General features: G+C 36.2%; 1 pseudogene; it reads right to left on the bottom strand.

Moving 5' to 3' along the window:
• Nucleotides 1-5,763: 5,763 nt before the first annotated feature.
• On the bottom strand, nt 5,764-8,156 carry LOC114501379 (annotated as a pseudogene).
• Between the last annotated feature and the right edge of the window lie 9,018 nt (nt 8,157-17,174).

A 17,174-nucleotide genomic window follows, 5' to 3' on the forward strand; every position in this document is an offset into this window, starting at 1 on the left:
GAAGGAAAAGACAGAGAGAGAGAGAGGAACACACGTACATAAAAGGCAATGAACAAGTACCTATCAATAATAACCTTAAATGTAAATGGATAAAATGCTCCAATCAAAAGACATAGAATAGCTGATTGGATAAGAAAACATGACCCACAAATATGCTGCCTACAAGAGACCCACCTCAGGATAAAATACTTACACAGACTAAAAGAAAAGGGCTGGAAACAAATTTTCCAAGCAAATGGACAGGAAAAAAAAAGCCTGGATAGCAATACTTGTATCTGAGAAAATAGACTTCCAAAAAAGGGCCATAAAGAGAGACCCAGAAGATCACTACATAATACTCAAGGGAAGAATCTACCAAGAAGACAAAACCATTATAAATACATATAAACCCAACATAGTAGCACCCAAATACATAAAGAAAATCTTAGAGGACTTCAAGAAAGATATTGACAGCAGCACAATTATTGTGGGAGATTTTAATACCCCTCTATTCAAACATGGACAGATCTTCCAAACAAAATATCAACAAAGATATAGTGGCATTGAACAATACCCTAGATGAAATGGGCTTTACTGATATATACAGAGACCTCCATCCCAAAGAAATTAAATACACATTCTTTTCAAATATACACGGAACATTTTCAAAAATAGACCACATGATAGGACACAAAACAAGCCTCAACAATTTCAAAAAAATTGAAATCACACCAAGCATTTTCTTGGATCATGAGGGACTGAAGCCAGAAACCAACCCCAAGGAAAAAAACCCCAAACACTCAAAATCATGGAGATTAAATAGCGTGCTATTAAACAATGAATGGGTCGAGAATGATATTAGGGAAAAAATCAAAATATTTCTGGAGACAAATGGAAATGAACTCACAACCCAAAACTTGTAGGACACAGCAAAGGCGGTCCTGAGAGGGAAGTTCATAGTGATACAGGCCCACCTGTAGCTTTTTTACGCTATGTAGCTTTTTTTAAGCTAGAAAAGTTAGAAAAGTTCAACAAACAACCTAATCCTACATGCCTACAAGAACTGAAGGAACAACAACAAAGACAGCCCAGAGCAAGTAGAAGGAAGGAAATAACCAAGATCGGAGCAGAATTAAATGACATAGAGACTAAAAGCACAATTCTAAGGATCAATGAATCCAAGAGCTGGTTCTTTGAAAAGATAAAGAAAATTGACAAGCCTTTAAGCAGACTCATCAAGAAAAAAAGAGAGAAGACACAAACAAACACAATCAGAAATGAAAGAGGAGAGATTACAACAGATACCACAGAAATACAAAGGATTGTAAGAAATTACTACAAAGAACTGTATGCCAAGAAATTGGAAAACCTAGATGAAATGAAGAAATTTCTAGAAAAATATAATCTTCCAAAACTCAATGAAAAAGAAGCAGAAAGCTTGGACAAACCAATAACAGCAAAAGAAATTGAAGCAGTAATAAAAAACACTCAACACACAAAAGCTCTGGACCAGATGGTTTCACAGAAGAACTCTATAAAGCATTTGGGGAGGAGCTAACCCGTATCCTTCACAGACTATTCCAAAAAAAATCCAGAAAGATGGAAGAATCCCAAACTTTTTTATGAGGCCAAAATCATCCTAATTCCAAAACCAGATAAAGACACGACAAAGAAAGAAAACTTCAGGCCAATATCAATGACGAACATTGACACTAAAATCCTAACAAAATACTGGCAAACCGCATCCAACAATACATTAAAAAGATCATACACCATGACCAAGTGGGATTCATTCCAGGGATGCAAGGATGGTACAATATTTGCAAATCAGTAAATGTAATACATCACATAAACAGAAGCAAAGACAAAAACCACATGATCATATCAATAGATGAAGAAAAAGCATTTGATAAGGTGTAGCACCCATTTATGATAAAAGCACTCAGCAAAGTGGGAATGGAGGGAGCATTTCTCAACATAATAAAGGCCATGTATGAGAGACCTCCAGCCAACATCATACTCAATGGGCAAAAATTAAAATCTTTTCCACTAAGATCAGGAACAAGACAAGGCTGTCCACTTTCACCACTTCTATTCAATATAGTACTGGAAGTTTTAGCCACAGTGATCAGACAAGAAAAAGAAATAAAAGGCATCCAAATCGGAAAAAAGGAAACAAAACTTGCCACTGTTTGCAGATGACATAACAGTGTACATAGAGAATCCTATAGACTCCACTAAAAAACTGCTTGACCTAATAAATGAATTTGGCAAAACAACGGGATACAAAGTCAATATCCAGAAATCAAAGGGATTTCTTTACACCAACAATGAAACAGCAGAAGCAGAAATCAAGGAAAAAATCCCATTTGAAATAGCAAAAAGAAAAAGAAAATAACTAGGAATAAACCTAACCAAAGAGGTAAAAGACCTGTATTCAGAAAACTATATAGCACTGAGGAAAGAAATCAAGGAAGACACAAACAAATGGAAACATATACCGTGTTCATGAATTGGAAGAATTAATATCATCAAAATGTCCGTACTACCCAAAACAATTTACACATTCAATGCAATACCTATTAAAGTACCAAAGGCGTATTTCACAAACATAGAACAAACACTTCAAAAATTTATATGGAATGAGAAATGACCCCAAGTAGTTGCTGCAATTTTGAGAAAGAAGAGTAAAGTAGGAGGGATCACAATACCCAACACTAAACTATACTACAAGGCCACTGTAATCAAAACAGCCTAGTACTGGCATAAAACAGGCACATGTACCAATGGAACAGAACAGAGAACCCAGAAATAAACACAAGTCTCTATGGTCAATTAATATTTGACTAAGGAGGCAGCAACATAAAATGGAGTAAAAACAGCCTCTTCAACAAATGATGTTGAGAGAACTGGACAGCTATGTGCAAGAAAATGAAATTCGAGCACCAACTTACACGTTATACAAAAATAAATTCAAGGTGGATAAAAGACTTAAATATAAACCGTGACACCATTAAATTCCTAGAGGAGAACTTAGGTAGGAAAATCTCAGATATTTCACGAAGAAACTTTTTTACTGACATGTCCCCTAGAGCAAGGACATAAAGGAAAGAATAAACAAATGGGCCTTCATCAAACAGAAGCTTTTGCACAGCTAAAGAAAACAGTGTCAGAATAAAAAGAGAACCAACTGTATGGGAAAACATATTTGCCAATGATACCTCATAGAAGGGTTTAATCTCCAAAATATATTAACAACTTACTCGATTCCACTCTAAGAAGACATGTAATCCAATTAAAAATTGGGAAAAGCACTTGAACAGACACTTCTCCAAGGAGGACATAGAGAAGATCCAAAGACACATGAAACGATGCTCAATATTGCTAGCCATCAGAGAGATGCAAATTAAAACCACAATGAGATACCACTTCACACCAGTCAGAATGGTCATCATAAACAAAGCAACAAACAACAAGTGTTGGAGAGGTTGTGGAGAAAAGGGAACTGCAGTGCACTGTTGGTGGGGCTACAGACTGGTACAACCACTATGGAAAGCAGTATGGAACTTCCTCAGAAAACTAAAAATGGATCTGCCTTTTGACCCAGCAATTCCACTGCTGGGACTATATCCTAAGAACACTAAAACAACAATTCAAAGGAACCTATGCACCCCCATGTTCATAGCAGCACAATTTACAATAGCTAGGTGCTGGAAGCAACCTAGATGCCCATCAGTAAATGAATGGATCAAAAAACTATGGTAGATTTACACAATGGAATTCTATGCAGCAGAAAGAAAGAAGGAGCTCCTACCCTTTGCAACAGCTTGGATGGAACTGGAAAGCATTATGCTAAGCGAAACAAGCCAGGCAGTGAAAGACAAATACCATATGATCCCACCTTTAACAGGAACCTAAACAACAAAACAAACAAAGAAGCAAAATACAACCAAAGATAGTGAAATAGAGGACAGACTGACAGTGACCAGAGAGGAGAGAAGAGGGAATTTCAGGGGAGAATGGGTAGAGTATACAGGAACAAATTTGAAGGACACATGAACAAGAAGTAGGTGGAGGTAGTAATGGGAGGGAAGTGGGGAGAGTTGGGTGGGTGCGCTGGAATGGGAGTAAAAGGGAGAAAACTGTACTTGAACAATTATTAAAATAAAAAAATGACAAAGATTGTCAAATTATATAGACATCTTTTGATTTCTTTCTTTGGAATAGAGGAAGTTATCATCATTTTATTCTATAATTTCTCCTTATCCTGCTTTTTCTTTCTCCTTTTCTATTTAGATTGATTAAATTATCTTTATTTTATTTCGTCTCTTGTTTTGGATGTTTTACATTCTATTTCTCTTCATTTTAATGTTACCCTTAAAAAAAAAGACACTTGAATTAGCAAAGTGTAAAATTGACCAGTCACTTTCCTTTGACTGAGTAAAACAAACACTTTAGACATTTTAACTCCAATGATCTTTCCTGTTTTATTTTCATGTGTTATTCTCATCCCATATTTTAGTCCTATTCATATTTCTGATTTTCCATTAGTATGTTACTACGTTTATACACTTTCATTGATATTAATAGCATCATTGTGCCAAATCAATATTTTAGTTTCATTCATATTTAACAGTATGTTTACCAAATCTTTGTCCATAATTTTTCATTATGATCTTTCTTGTGGATTCATCTTTTTACTTACTTAATTGGATCATTTAATAAATGAGTAGTTAATATTTCCATATTTTGTTTGTTAGAAAATAGGTTTATATTGCCCTTACTCTTAGATGATTTTTGAGTTGGTTATAAAATTCTAGAATGCCAATGATTTTCTTTTGTTAATTTAATTTAAATAACTTTTGTGTTCTGACTTCTATTGTTATGAGGAAGTCTGTTTTCAACTTAATTGTTTTTCCTTGACTCTCTGGCTCTATTAAATTTTTCTTTTTTTGTCATTAATGTTCAATGCTTTTATGAAAATCTAGGTATGTTAGATTCTTTTTAATTTATTTTGTTTGTGAATTGCTATGGTAACTGAACCTGAAAATTTATCTTTCATTAACTACAAAGAATTCTTACCCATATGTTTGAAATCATGCTTTTCCTCATTGTTTTTACTATTGCCCTCTTTAAAGTATAAATTTAATTTTGAATTATAAGAATGACATATAAATTTTTAGGAATCTTATTTTGCCATTTGAAAAGCACTGAAAATTCCAGCGTTTTGTCTTCTTTTATGTTTTTAAATATTTATTTTTAATGTTTATTTTCAAGTCTCTATGACGTAGTTCTAACATATTATTTACTGTACCTGGTGACTTGTCTTCATCATGGATTTTTCTGTCTCATCTATTTTTTAATTTACAATATTTATTGACTCTTGCTTTCCAGAAGAACCTTTTTAAACAAATCACCAAAATCCAAGTTTTCTCTCTGATGTTAATGCTAAGCCATTTTTCCCCACCCAAAATAATGAAGCAATGTATATTTTTACAGTGAATTTGTTTGTCACAATGTGATTCTCAAATGCGTTGTAGAAATATAGGTAAGATCAAGCAGACTATATGCAGTAATTGTAAAACCTGCATAGGTAAAGCCTTATTCTAACTGACCAAATTACTGATCAGCTGGAATCAGCCTTTTCAGTTTACAGATGACCTTGCTCAGGAGCCCTACACATTAAGGAGGTGCTGCCATTGAACTCCCTAGCACAAGCACTGTTGCTGATACCAGATGCTGCAAAAAACACAGGCACAGAGAGAACACTCTGCTGATTCCATTTTATTCTTCAAAAGATTTCTTTTCACTTTCTTCATAGGCTTCATCTTTTTCCTTGCAAGAATCTGGCTGTGGTATCAACAAAATAATTTCCCCTCTAATTCTTTCTTCTTCATTAAAGCTTTATCTTCAGTGAAACTTTTCATCTCTTGATTGCTGAAATAATCAGATATTTTTACACTTTTTTCTTTCTTTGAAACAAACTCACCAAATATTCTTAGTGCTTTATGGGTGTCAGAATAATACTGTTTTGTTGCCATTCTTTCACTTTTCTGAGCAACTATTTTAAATAATGACAGACTCTTTAAAACATTTTCTTCTCTTTCTTCTAGTTCTCAGTAGTATTTTTCATCTTTCCTTTTTCATTATTTCTGAGAGATTTTACTCTGGATTTAGACATTGAGCTAAACTTTGATGTAAGTCATAAAAGCCTAGTCTGAGTTGTCAGAAGTTTCTGTGATTCTTTCATTCTTTGCTTCTGTATAGTTAGAATCCAATTTCTCTCTTCTAACATTTTATTTCCCTCAGATGACTCCTTGTGGCTTATTCCCTTTATCTGGAAGGTACTGTGGGTGCTGGAGAGCTGCAGTTATAAGGCATGGGCTTCACACTTGCACTTTTTACTGGTGACTTGTGCCTTGGAAGCAGATGCGTATTTCTTTCAGGTTTTCTTCTTCCGCATCAATGTCTGCCAACATATTTTCTTTTAGTGAATAAATGTGAGATTGCATGGAGACTAAACGATTGACCAATTTAAGAGTTTTGGACACTTGCATTCTGAAAGGTGTTCCTGATATCCCTTGAAAAGATTCTTCAAAAATCAACAGTCTGGCACCTTATTCATAGATCTCCTCTGTTCTTTCTGTCACTTGACTAAATCATGTTGGGGGAAAACAATTCAGGAATTATATTGGCTTATAATTTCTTCTTAAATTCAGAACATTTATTTCTTTTTAGGAAGAGAAAGAGAGAGAGAGACAGAAGAGAAGAGGAGAGGAGAGGAGAGGAGAAAAGAGGAGAAGAGAAGAAAAGAGGAGAGAGGAGAGAAACATCAATTTGTTGTTCCACTAATTTATGCATTCATTGGTTGATTCTTGTCTGTGCCCTGACTGGGGATTGAACCTGCAACCTGGTGAATTGGGATGATGCTCTAACCAACTGAGCTACTCAGCCAAGGCCAGAAACTTCTTTTTTAAAAAATGTATTTATTTAATTTTAAAAATTGAGATGCAATTGACATATAACATCAACTGTTTCAGGCATACAGCATTCTTTTTATGAGCAGTTTGTGTACAATTTCAATATCTGATTTAGATTTCATGTTCTCCACTTTTTTTTCTGCTTCCTGATCATCATTTGAAAAACCTCAGGTACTGTGATCATTGGCACTCACTCTTTTGGTTTCTACACTTTTTTCAACTGCTGGACTGTCTTCATCTTCACACTGAATGTACTCTTTCACAAAAAAGTTTTTCCACCTGTTGCTATTGATAAGGTCCTTAGCATAAGTTATCATCTGTTTTTCTTAGAATATTCTTTTTCTAAGTTGGGCTACTCATCTTCAGAAGAAGACATACACCAGGAAGAAGACTTCTTCAAATCAGGCTCTGCATATGATGTTATTAACAAGAAGAGGGAATTTCAGGGGGGAAGGGGTAGGGATTACAGGAACAAATTTGGAGGACACATGGACAAAAACTAAGGATGGGGGGTAATGGGGGGAAGGGGGGAGGGTTGGGTGGAGGGGCTGGAACGGGAGTAGGGGGGAGAAAACTGTACTTGAACAATGATTGAAATAAAAAATAAATAAATAAATAAATAAATTTAAAAAAAACAACAAAAAAACAAAAAACAAGAAAGGGTGATAGGAGTGCTTTTCTGGTAGAGATCTGCCAGAGACACTAGGAATGCCTTTCCTGATGAATACTGGATGAACTTCCTTTAAATTTAATTTATCCTCCAACATGTTCTCTAACTTTGCCATAGTTTCCTTATGGGCAGCTTTCAGCTCTTCTTGCTTCAATAGAGTGGTAAATATCAGAAAAGTCCACAGAGTGTCATAGCTTATACATGTATGCTCATCTACCCCAGAAAAACCAGAGTTAAAATTAGCCACTGTCCACACCAGCTGCTGGCACCACCTTCTCCCCTTTTTATTCCTCTCCCTCCAAGGCTGCTGCCAGAGCCTCTAAGGAGTCTTGGTGTTCATACTTGGTGACTCCTGCTTTGTTGCTGGGATTTACCTAGGTGTGCAGACTAGATACCACCAACTTTGCTAGCCCTATGATGCCACGGCCCAAGTGCTCACACTGGCCCAGGGCCAGGGAAGCTGGCACCTGCCTCCTGTGTTTTAAAATCTGCCTTCTTAGTGAATTTTTCTTATGAGAATTCTTCATGGCCAGGACTGAGAACATCTACTACAGTAATTTTATATTTGGTTGTACCTAGCACACCTGGTTAGAATGGATTTGGAGACATTTTTATACTCATGACTAAGGTTGAGGATCCCTCCCTGGCCACACGTGGACAGTATAAATTTAAACCTAAGTCCACAGTGTGACAGGTCTATGGTAATAACTTTAGTAGAAATCATATCTATCCCCACCAAATCAACACCAAGTCATCCTATTTTTTCTCTGTGTCAGTGTTTGTTTTTCTTCTTGTTCATATTTTCTTTGAAGGTGTATCTCCTGCACAGTCCCTGGTTTATATGAAGGATATCAACATCAATTCCTCATTTTCTAAGTTCTTGTTTCTTGTCCTTATATAAGCAACAAAACCCAAGTCCCTTATGTTATTGAGATCAGTATGCACCCAGGGCTATCCTCGATGTTTGCACTGTTACTGTTCTTATTTCCTGTTTCTGCTCATTATCCCTTTGGGGTTGTCTTTAAAAAATGTCACTAAATTGGAGTTTGCACTTAAAAGTATGTTTGTTATGTTTCTAGATATTTGTAGTGGAGCTAATCACCTCTTCAAAATGATGGCTGGAATAAAAGTCAATATTAAACTGTAGCATGTGAATTAGAGCTCAATAAAATTATAACCCAAAGCAGCTTCATTTTCTATGGGAAAAATCTATTTTATAAAATATTTAAAGTGTTAGAGTTACTTTTGCTGACTGGAGCAGAAAGTAGTTGTATTTAGAAATACACATCGCAAACTCATGTCAATAATGTGTTGATAAAGTCATTCAAAGAACACATATTTCTCTTTTCACAAAATATTAGGTTCTGATATACTTTTTAATTTTTTAGTTTTTTATTTAATTTTATTTAATTTTAATTGTTCCTCAAGTACAGTTTTCTGTCTTTTACTCCCATCCCAGCCCACCTCCCAGCCTTTTCCTCCTCCCTCCCATTTCCACTCCCTCTTGTTTTTGTCCATGTGTCCTTTATACTTGTTCTGTAAACTTTTCCCTTTTTCCCCTGGAATTCCTTTCCCTTTCCCCTCTGGTCACTGTCAGCCTGTTCTCTATTTCAGTGTCTTTGGTTATATATTGCTTGTTTGTTTGTTTTGTTGTTTAGGTTCCTGTTGAAGAGGATGCTTCAAAACATCTGCAAATCTGTGTTAATATCTTCCCATTACAAACTCCAATTAGCCATTCTTTAAAGGAAATTAGTAATCTGAAAGTATCCTGGTGGTATTTGTTCAATTTAAAATTCATATTTTACTAGGGTTCAAGTCAATCCATTTGTATTTTCTGAAAAGTCCAGGATTTACACACAGTGAGTAAGGTACTTGATGCAAAAAGTCTTAGACATGCAATGAATTAAAAATAATGGAATAATGACAAACTTAGGCCACTTGCCTTCAGGACATGTGCATTTTATTTACTTCTATATTGTTATATATGAGGTAGATTTATGAATATACAGATTTATGGTTTCATAAGTACATCATGAGTTTTGTTTAATAAGAGTTTACCAGAGATATCAGGTGATGAAGAGCATATGGATTTAGCAGTTTATAAAGAGGCTGACTGAATTTTAGTTTCCTTTTTTTCCTAACCTTTGAACTACTAGAAGATGATATAAAAAAAGACTGAATGGAGATTTATGGCCATTTTCTCATGTACCAAAAATTTTTGAAAAGATTAATGAGATGGGGCTCATTATGTAAAACAAAGTTGGCATAAACTTTGTAATAGTCCTTACTCTAAATGCTTCCCTTTGAACCACCAGAGTCATCACAATTTCTACACTGTGTTATTATAGCTTCAAGTTGGAATGATCCTTAATGTTACAGTTTTTAGGTATTCCTAACTTAAATGTTTTTTAACCCTTACCTGAGGATACGTTCATTGATTTGAGAGAGAGAGAGAGAGGAAGAGAGAGAAAGAGAGAAACATCAATCAGTTTTCTCCCATATGTGCCTTCACCGGGGATTGAACCAACAACATTTTGGTGGGATGACATACCAACTAACTGAGCATCTGGCCAGGGCTCCTATCTTAAATTTTAGGTAGAACAAAAATGGTGGTCAAGTGGGTGAAAGCTGAGCCTACTTCCTCTTGTACCTAACTTGGACATTTGTCTGATCTTCCAAAAAACAAACTGAAAATTCAACAGAATCTTAGCTGATATGAAATTGGGATGCCAAGGAGTACAGAAGATGCTTCACAATGGGTGGTAAGGATATTTTATAGTTGGGAGGAGAAGTGGCCTATGTTGGGCACCTGTAGCCAGGAAGAGCCACCACATCTTTCCAGCTCCCTCCCCTCCCAGGGCAGGGAATCCCCAGACCTGGGTTGGGAATGACTTGTATACACTAAGTTTGGAAGATGCAGGCTACACACACACACACAGTGAGCAACATACACACACAGTGAGCAGCACACCCATAGCTGCAGCAACAAATGCCAACTGGGAGAGTGCCAGAGAGAGAGAGAAAGAGAGGGGGATTCTATCAGCACCTGGGTTGGGTGGAGGAGGTGAGAGACTCTTGACTTTATGGAGAGGTGGCATGTATGGAAAGCTGAACAGTGACTCAGTGCTGCAGTGGGAACACTAAAAGAGACTTTGTAAAAGGGCAGTTGAGGAGTGCTGTGCAGAGACCCCACATGCAGCTGCCCTGCCAGCAAGGAGAAAAGATTGAGGGTGTGGTTTGCTCCCACTCAGTGCAGCTGGGTAGATTGATCAGAAAGGTGCAAAGTGAGGGGATTTCTTAGCCCCAGTCTGGTGCAGCTGGCAAGGAGGTGGAGCAGCACAGAGTGGAGACTGCAGCCTCTGTCTGCTCTAAGGGCAGTGGGCTGGGAACTGGAAGGGCAGAAGGTGTGCACCTGCAATTATTTAAAGCCAGACAAAGTTCCCTTCCCCCGAGGTAGAGATATAACCTATGGGAAGAGGTCACACCCAGCCCCTACCTCCTGCTAGTGCAGGAAGATATGCAAAACAGGAAGGTGAGGCTCAAGAACACTGGAGGGTGCATTTCCCTAAGAGAAAGACAGCAAGAAGAATGCCTAAAGGGCCCATTTTGAATGTCTCTCAGGGAAATAAAATACACTGGTTCCTAGGGCTCGATTTCACTGAAGTCAGCAAAACAGGGAGTTCAGAAAGTGGTGTGGCAAGGGGGAGTCAGGGCCTTTCCCAGCCTTGGCTCACCCACAGAGCTGCCATCAACACCAAGCAGGAGAGAGCTATCCCACACCCCATGAAATGAATGGCTAATTAATCAGAAACTATACATTATGGAAAATATGCTGAGACAGACCAAGGCGGGTAGTGCAGGGGCAGAAGGAACACACCCACAATTTTCCCAGAACACTGAATAGTGCCTCCCAGGAGAGACCTAGGGGTCCCACCTTCCCGATCACAACAGAAACTCCCTCTAGAGTCAGGTGAAGGTGATACAGGCAGTGTTTCATGAAGTTGGATGACCAAATTTTGGGACCTTAAGCTGATAAAAAAAACCTCCAGCAGATCCAGAAATGGAAGTCAGAAGGTGAACACTAAATGACTGGGACAAATTTCACCTTGCTCTTCTTCAGAATTTGTGTTTTTTATTCCTTTCACATAGACTTTTAATATTTCTTCTTTTCCTTCAACTGTATTCCAATTAATTCACTATTCTTTATCTTTTATTTTTATTTTTTATTCAGATTTTTATTATTTTTTACTTTATTGTTATTTCAAATCTCATAAAGCACCTTTCCCTTGTCTTACTTGATTTTGCCTTCTTCCTGCCCTTTCTTGTTTTGTTGTAAATCTTACTTTCTCCCATGCTACTCCTTTTTCCTGTTCCTTACTCTTAGTATTTCTCCTCCTTCTATCCTCTCACAAGCATTCTTCCTCTCTTTAGTCAGCTCACATTCTTTATCCCCCTCTTATAATCTTATATTCTTTCCAACTTTATAAATTGTAGTTTATTTAGCATGGAAATTATGGTTATTGCTGTTCTTCTTCAACAATATTCTTATCTATTCTCTACCTTTGGTACTTCAAATTTCATAGGTTATCTCTCCCTGTCTCACTCCATTTTGCCTCCTTCCTGCCCTTGCTTATTTGAAGTAGGAATTTTATTTTTTGCCCTTTATTAGTCTGGATTCTATTCCTTACTCTTACTATTTTTCCTCCCTCTATCCTCCCAAAATCATTTTTCTTTACTATAGACATCTCATATTCTCTTTTCTCCTGTGTATAATATTCTTATTCCCTTTCCATGTTTACCAATCTTTGCTCACCTGTTGTTGTTATTGACCTTGCTGTGGTTTTTCTGCAATTTTGTTCCCTTTGGATCACTACCTTTTAAATTTTATCTCAAACTTCATAGTATACTCTTCCCTTTTTTACTCCGTTTTGTTATCACCTTTCCCTGTTTTACTTATGTTTTAAATATTATTCTCTCATTTCTTTGCCTTGTTTCTATTCCCTACCCTTATTATTTCTTCTCCCTCTTCCCACTCAAAATCATTTTTCTCTCCTTTAGTCACCTCATATTCCCTTTTTTAAATTTCATGATATTCTTAATCTCTCTCCACCTTTATTAATCTTTGCTCAATTGCTGTTGATATTGCTGATATGATAGGGGCTATTTTTGCTGGCATGGGTTTGGTTTCCTGGTAATATTGCTTTGTTAACCAGTACCTGTAAAGTAGCATACAAGATGTGGCCAGAGTTATGACTCCCAGTCAACCAGCTCATGGTAAAACCCACCAATAAATGAGCCGCCAATAGTCAAAGCCAAGGTACAATAATATAAGCCACATAAAGTGAATAAAGGGAAAATATAGAGCATCTATATTAGGAGATCAAAGAAACTGTGCCACTGAATCCCACAGAACTCCTACCACACAAGTCCACCCCATGAAGACAGGCAGGCAAAGTAGAGCGATGTGAGATGCAAAAACAAACAAAAAGAGCCACCTGATGTGGGGAAACAAAGAAAGAACCCCCAATTGAAAGGAATGGAAAAATCCCCAGAAAAAGAGCTAAATGAAATTGAGGCAAGGAATCTATCAGACATAGAATTCAAAGTAATGGTTATAAGGATACTCAAAGAACTGAGTGAGAACTACAAGGAACTTAGCAGGAACTACAGCAGTGTGAAAAAGGACATAAAATCTATAAACAAGAACCAGGAAGAAATGAAGAATACACTATCTGAAGTGGAAAATACACTAGAAAGAATTAAAAGCAGGCTAGATGAAGCAGAGAACCACATCAGCAGCTAGAAGGTAAAAAGAAATACCCAGTCAGAGAAACAAAACAAAAAAAAGACTCAGTAAGAATGGGGATAGTTTAAGGGAACTTCAAGACAACATGAAACATAAGAATATTAGCACCATAACAATAGCAGAAGGACAAGAAAAGGAGCAAGGGATAGAAAACCTATTTGAGAAAATAATGGCAGAAAACTTTCTTAACTAGGTGAGAGAAAAAGTCATGCAAGTGCAGGGAGCACAGAGGATCCCCATCAAATGATCCCAGAGACCCACTCCAAGATACATCACAATTAAAATGACAAACTTTAAAGACAGAATCTTAAAGGCAGCAGGAGAGAAACAGCAAGTAATCTACAAGGAGCTCCAATAAGGATCAATATAAACACTACAAGCCAAAAGGGACTGGCATGAAATATTTCAGGTAGTGAAAAATGAGGATCTACAACCAAGACTACTCTATACAGAAAGGCTCTAATTTAAAATGGAAGGTGAAATAAAAAGCTTCCTAGACAAAAGAAGGCTGAAAGTGTACATCTCCACAAAGCCAGGACTACAAGAGATGCTAAAGGGACTGTTATGAAAAGGAGAAAAGAGAGAGAGAGAGAAATATGGAAAAAATGTCAATGAATAAGTAAGTATCAATAATAACCTTAAATGTAAATGGATTAAATGTTCCAATAAAAAACATAGGGTATATGTGTTTTAATATAAATATATAGAGAAAATCTTGGAAGACTTCAAGAAAGATATTGACAACAACATAGTCATTGTAGGGGATTTTAACACTGTACTGTAAACAATGGATAGATCTTCCAAATGAATAATCAGCAAGGATATTGTGATACTGATGACATTCTAGATCAAGTGGACTTAATTGATATATACAGAACCTTTTACCACAAAGAAGCAAAATATACATTCTTCTCAAAAGTGCATAGAACATTTTAAAAAATAGACGACCTGATAGGACACAAAAGAAGCCTCAACAAATTTAAGCAAATTGAAACCATATCAAGCATGTGGTCAGATCACAATGGGTTGAAAGTAGAAACCAATCACAAGGAAAAAACTCAAAAATCAAATACATGGAGACCAAATAACATGTTATTAAATAATGGATCAATAACAAGATCAAGGAAGAAATAAAAACAAGTATTTGGAAAAGTGAAAGTGAACACCCAACAGTCCAAAACTTATGGGACACAGTGAAGGCAGTGCTGAGAGGGAAGTTCGTAAAAGGCTTACCTAAAGAATATAGAAAAATCTCAAATAAGCAAACTAACCCTACATGTACAAGTACTGGAGGAACAATAACAAACAATGCCCAGAGCAAGTAGAAGGAAGTAAATAATCAAGATCAAGGTAGCATTAAATTACATTGAGACTAAAAGAACAACTCAAAGGACCAATAAATCCAGGAGCTGGTTCTCTGAAAAGGTAAACAAAATTGACAAACTTTTGATAAGGTTCACCAAGAAAAAAAGAGAGGGGACCCAAATAAATAAAATCAGGAATGAAAGAATAGAATTTACAAACAACACCACAAAAATACAAAGGATTGCAAGAAATTACTATTAATAATTATATGTCAAGAAGTTGGACAACTTGGGCAAATTGGACACATTTCTAGAAACATACAATCTGCCAAAACTGAATCAAGAAGAATCAGAAAACCTGAAGAGACCAATAACAATGAGTGAGATTGAAGCAGTAATCAAAAAACTGCCACCACACAAAAGCTCTGACTGGATGGCTCCACAAGTGAATTATACGAAACATTTAAGGAAGAACTAACTTCTATCCTTCTCAAACTATTCCAAAAAATTCAAGAAGAGGGAAGACTCCTAAACCCTTTTTACAAGACCAGTATCACCCAAATTTTAAGGACAGGTAAAGACACAACAAAGAAAGAAAAGTATAGGCCAATATCACTGATGAACATAGATGTTAAAATCCTCAACAAAATACTGGCATTAGAGATTCAGCAATATATTAAAAAGATCATACACCATGATTAAGTGAGATTCATCCCAGGGATGCAAGGATGGTACAATATTTGCAAATCAATAAATATAATCCACCACATAAAGAAAATGAAGGACACAAATACATGATTATATCAATAGATGTTGATAAAATCCAGCACCCATTTATGATAAAAACAGTCAACAAAGTGTGAACAGAGGGAACATACCTCAACATAATGAAAGCCATTTATGAGAAATCTACAGACATTATACTCAATGGGCAAAAACTAAGCATTCTCCTTAAGATCAGAAATAAGACAAGGCTTTCCACTTTTATCACTCTTATTCAACATAATACTGGAAGGTCTAGCCACAGTGATCAGATAAGAAAAAGAAATAAAAGTCATACAGATTAGAAAGGAGGAAGCAAAACAGTTATTAATTGCAGATGACATGCTAGTGTATATAAAAAACCCTATAGTACAGGTGGCAAACACAAGGCCCATGGGCCAAATCCAGCCCTCCACCTTGTTTTTTGTCCAGCCTGATACTTTGTTTCTACCCAGTGGCAGTGTTGAGCTCTCGCTTAACATTTAAGGAGTAGTTACATTTATACAGTCTTAAAATTACATTCAGCCCTTTGAAAGCAACCATGAGGCTGATATAGCCCCCAGTGAAAATAAGTTTGACATGCCTGCCCTATAGTCTCCACAAAAAAAACTACTTGGCCTAATAACTGAATTTGGCAAAATAGTGGGATACAAAGTCAATATTCAGAAGTTAATGGCATTTTTGTACACCAACAATGAAATATGAGAAACTAGGAAAAATCTCATTACTATAGCAACAAGAAAAATAAAGTACCTAGGAATAAATATAACCAAGGAGGTAAAAGACCTGTACTTGGAAAACTATAGAACAGTGAAGAAAGAAATTAAGGAATACACAAATAAATGGAAGCATTTACCATGCTCATGAGTTGGAAGACTTAACATCATTAAATTTTCCATACTACCCAAAGCAATCTATACTTTTGACACAATTCTTATTAAAACACCAATGGCATACTTCACAGGTCTAAAGAAACTATTTCAAAAATTTATATGGAACTCAGAATACCCTGAATAGTATCAACAATATCAAGAAAGAAAAACAAAGTAGGAGGGATCACAATATCTGAAATTAAATTATGCTACAAGGCCGCTTTAATAAAAACAGTCTGGTACTGGCATAACAGACACATAGATCAACGGAATGGAATAGAGAGCCCAGAAAAAAACCCATTTCTATGGTCAATCATTATTTGACAAAAGGGGCATGAACATATAATGGAGTAAAGATAGCCTCTTCAATAAATGGTGTTGGGGAGAACTGGACTGGCACATGCAAAAACAAAACAAAACAAAACAAAAAACAAACTAGACCACCAACTTACACCATACACCAGAATAAACACAAGGTGGTTAAAAGACTTAAATATAAGTTATGATACCATAAAATTCCTAGTGGAAAACATAGGCAGGAAAATTTCAGATACACCACATAGCAATATTTTTGCTGATATATATCCTAGGGTGAGAGAAATAAAGGAAGAGTAAACAAATGGGACTACATCAAACTAAAAATCTTCTGCACAGCTAAAGAAACCATCATCAAAAGGAAAAGAGAACTGAATGTATGGGAGAACATATTTGCCAATGGTACATTAGACAAGGATGTGATCTCCAAAATATATTAAAAACTCATATGACACAACACCAGGAAGACAAACAATCTAATCAAAA

Source organism: Phyllostomus discolor, chromosome 7 (genome assembly GCF_004126475.2).
Source record: "Phyllostomus discolor isolate MPI-MPIP mPhyDis1 chromosome 7, mPhyDis1.pri.v3, whole genome shotgun sequence".
In the NCBI taxonomy this organism is placed as follows: domain Eukaryota; kingdom Metazoa; phylum Chordata; class Mammalia; order Chiroptera; family Phyllostomidae; genus Phyllostomus; species Phyllostomus discolor.